The 4,256-nt window shown below is 43.5% G+C and overlaps 1 long non-coding RNA gene across 1 annotated transcript; it reads right to left on the reverse strand.

The window, feature by feature from the left end:
- Positions 1-281: 281 nt before the first annotated feature.
- On the reverse strand, positions 282-630 carry LOC123028808. The gene is made up of 2 exons (XR_006415767.1): positions 523-630; positions 282-344 (listed from the first exon to the last, which is right to left on the reverse strand). It is a non-coding gene; the product is annotated as an uncharacterized LOC123028808 (long non-coding RNA).
- Between the last annotated feature and the right edge of the window lie 3,626 nt (positions 631-4,256).

A 4,256-nucleotide genomic window follows, 5' to 3' on the forward strand; every position in this document is an offset into this window, starting at 1 on the left:
ACCCTAACCCTACCCTGGAGCAAACCCCTAACCCTACTATAGCGGAAAAGTTCCTTTGAAAAAATGATGATTTTGAAAAAGCCTTTCTTGAGTAGATTTTTCTGCACAGCTCAACATTTCTGCCCATTCTAAACATATTCCAATGATCAAAATCATGCCAGAACACCTTGGTTTTCTAACCTTAACCCTACCCTGGTGCACACCCCTAACCCTAATATAGGGTGAAAATCCCATTGAAAAGTGGGGGATGTTTAAAAGTCCTTTCTTGAGGAGATTTTTCGGCACAGTTCAACATTTCTGCCCATTCTAAACACGTTCCAACCATCAAAATCATGCCAGGACAGCTTGATTTTGTAACCCTAACCGTACCCTGGTGCACACCCCTAACACTACTATAGGGTGAAAGGTCCATTGAAGAGAGGGCAAATTTGAAAAACCCTTCCTTCAGGATGTTTTCTGCAGAGATCAACATTTTCAGCCCACTCTAAACACATTCCAACCATCAAAATAATGCCAGGACACCTCATTTTTCTAACCCTAACTCTTCACTGGTGAACACCCCAAACCCTACTATAGGGTGAAAGTTCCATTGAAAAGAGGGCAATGTGGAAAAAGCCTTCCCTGAGTAGCTTTTTCTGCACAGCTCAACATTTCTGCCCATTCTAAAAAAATTCCAACCATCAAAATCAAGCCAGGACACCTTGGTTTTCTAACCCTAACCGTACCCTGGTGCACACCCCTAACTCTAATATAGGGTCAAAGTTCCATTGAAAAGAGGGGGATGTTGAAAACTCCTTTCTTGAGGAGCTTTTCCTGCACAGCTCAATATTTCTACCCATTCTAAACACCTTCCTACCATCAAAATCATGCCGGGACAGCTCATTTTTCTAAGACTAACCCTATGCTGGTGCACACCCCTAAGCCTAGTAGAGGGTGAAAGTTCCATTGAAAAGAGGGTGATTTTGAAAAAGCCTTCCTTGAGGATACTTTCTGCATTGATCTACATTTAAGCCAACTCTAAACACATTCCAAATAGCAAAATCATGCCAGGACACCTCGTTCTTCTATCCCTAACCCTACCCTGGAGAACACACCCAACCCTACTATAGGGCAATAGTTCCAATGAAATGGGCGATTTTGAAATAGCCTTCCCTGAGTAGCTTTGTCTGCATAGCTCAACATTTCTGCCCATTCTAAGCACATTCCAATCATCATAACCATGCCAGGACGCCTCATTTTTCTAACCCTAACCCTACCCCAGGGCACACCCCTAACCCTACTATAGGGTGAAAGTTCCATTGAAAAAAGGGCGATTTTGGGACAGCCTTCCTAGACTAGCTTTTTCAGCACAGCTCAACATTTCTGCCCACTGTAAACACGTTCCAACCATCATGTAGTGAGCGGAGCCAGCTAATGCCGGAGGTCAGACTAGATGGCCCAGGAGACCCCTTCTGACTTGCTCTGTTTCTCTGTTCATATTTTTCTAAAATCTTGCCTGGACACCTCATTTTTGTAACCCCAACCCTAACCTGGTGCACAGCACTAACACTACTATAGGGTGAAAGTTCCACTGAAAAGATGGCGATGTTGAGACAGCCTTCCTTGAGTAGCTTTTTCTGCACAGCTCAACATTTCTCTGCAATCTAAAAGCATTCCAACCATGAACTGAACATATAGTAGCCTTCACACATTTACCAAATAAACGTGCAGTGAAAGATTGGGAAACAACACACTTCGCCACTCAGTATCCGTCCTTAAGAGGAATGGGTTCAGCCCTTCCTCTGTATGCCCACTGTGCATAGGCAACAATCCAAGAATGATTCATCCCTGGCATCTGCATCCTCCAGATAACCAAAGTATGCTCCCCATCCATTCAGCCGCAGGATATGGTGCTGGATATCAGGATCCATTGCTTCTGCCATGGGAACAGCCGTGCCTCATCCTCAGCCACACCAAGCAACAGAATGTTGAAACTGTTTAGCTCTGCAGCTGCAGCCAGCTCCAGAACTGCTGGGAAAATTCAAATGCAGAAACGCGACTGCAGAAATCACTGCCAACCGAGTCAGTCAGTCAGCTAATTCATGCTTCCCCTTTTCTTCAAGATTTTGGTAAGCATGCTGAGAATTGGACACAGAAGAATAACATGAACCAGGCCAAAATCTAAGTCATGAGTGGGGATTTTTTGTTTCACCTGAGGGCCTTCATTCCCACATGGGGACCTGCATGGCAGCAGTGTGCAGGAATCTAGTCCAAGTGGGCAGGGCAAAAGCCAGATGCATACTCCGTTCACATCCATCCCAACAGGCATTCACATTATTCACACACACACACACACACACACACACACACACACACACACCCCTAATTGCCTGAGAAAATCTCCCATTGGTCACAAAATAGGAGGAAGGTTAACCTTTCCTTCTACCTGCAACCTCCTTCAAATTGCTTCCCATGCAGCAATTAAGCTTCCATTACCCTAATTGCCACACATGGATTGATTTTTCAGCAGGGATTACAGTAAATCAGGAAAACCTGATTATGGCTCGTAAAGGAAACTTTGTTGCAAAAAGCAAGTGTTGACATTGTGAGGGCAAACAAAGAACTTGAGGCATTTGCTGTTCACACCAGCTCTATTTAGTTCTCAGGGTGACCCTGTGGCCATAAAGTGCCAGTTCAGAGTATCAGCTGTTGCTGAACATGCACCGTCATTACATGTGAACCACACGCTACCATTTAAACATGGGTTAACTGCAAACAACCCAGAGTTCACAACCCAACACCAAGTCAAGGGTTATCTCTTCTCTGCAGGACCAGACCAAAGGCCTATCTAGTCCAGCATCTTGTTTCCCAGGGTGCCTCTGATAAACCTACAAGGGGCACATGAAGCCACTAGCTCTCTCCTGCAGTTGTGCCTCAGCAAGCAGCATTCAGAGGCATGCTGCCTCCAATATTGGAGCGTAATATACAGCCCCTTCGGTGGGCAGTCAGTCTCCATGGATTTATTTAGACCCCTTACAAGATCGCCAAAGTTTTGGCCATTACCACATTTTGAGGAAGCTAATCCCATAGTTTGAACTATGCCCTGCATGAAGTAGTGCATTTCTTTCTTTGTCTTTGTAGATGTTTGACTTTGATACACTGGAATTGACGTCTATATAATGCATAATTGAATATTCAGGTGCAAACTGGGTTTAAAATGATTCGTAGATACATTTTCTCTCTCTCATACAAATAACCCTCCTATTCTGCTTAGTGCTATAATTAAAATATGTTCATATTGAGAATAAGGGATGCAAATATCCAAGTGCCCAGTAGCCACAGGTGTCTGTTTCCTCTCTGTTTTGCAGAAAAATTTTGCACCCAAATCCAGAATGTGGAGATTTCAATAAACTAAGAGCAAATAGGCACATATTTAAAATACTGACATTCCAAACTTGAAAACAAATTGTCCTTTTTTTTTTTTTTTTGCTTTTTTATTTGGGAAAAGTGCTTCTTACAAAAGGCAGCTGCAAAGTAACACAGACTTCAGCAACAATTTCTGATTCCATTTAAAAGTGAAAAGAGACGCAATCTAAAGGACAGAAGCAGAACAGATCAAGGACAATCCAGCAGCATTAAATGTAATGGAAAGTTAAAATTCCATTGAAAGGGTAGGAGATGGGGAAGAATAGGAAAGAGGCTTTGGTGGCACGTGGAATTCTTCACAGAACTGGAGCATGGTTAATTGTGTGGTTGCTTGTTCTACAGATAAAGTAGGAACATGCACATTGTACAGCCAATGAAAGTCCTCTTGCCCAACTCAGATATTCAGCAAGGCAATAAGGAACCTGCTAATGGAGAAACAAAAGGGATTTCATGGATAAACTCTCTGCTTGATTCTTATCTACAGCTCTGCAGTGATGAAGGAAGGATCCAAATATGCTGGTACCCTAACTGGGTAACAGTTTGGTCTGAACCCTCTCTTGACTAACTCTATTCCTACACCTGTATTAGTCAAAGTCACCCCTAAAAGGTGTGGAAAGGTGACTGGGAAGAGAAAAGTGTCATGAAGGGAGTGCACGTACAACCAAGTTATAGTAGCTGTTTTAAGACCACTTCCACAGAATAGGCTGAGACCACAACCTCTGATTTAAAATCCAGTTGGAGGTCAGACCTCATGCGCCAGCTAGGGTGTGTGTGCAGCGGGGTGAGGGTGATGCAAGGGAAGAAAAAAGGAGTGAAGGGGTTTAATACACATATACCAAGTTGCCCAGCCC

This window comes from Varanus komodoensis, unplaced genomic scaffold, assembly GCF_004798865.1.
Source record: "Varanus komodoensis strain SLA01 unplaced genomic scaffold, ASM479886v1 scaffold39, whole genome shotgun sequence".
Taxonomy (NCBI): Eukaryota; Metazoa; Chordata; class Lepidosauria; order Squamata; family Varanidae; genus Varanus; species Varanus komodoensis.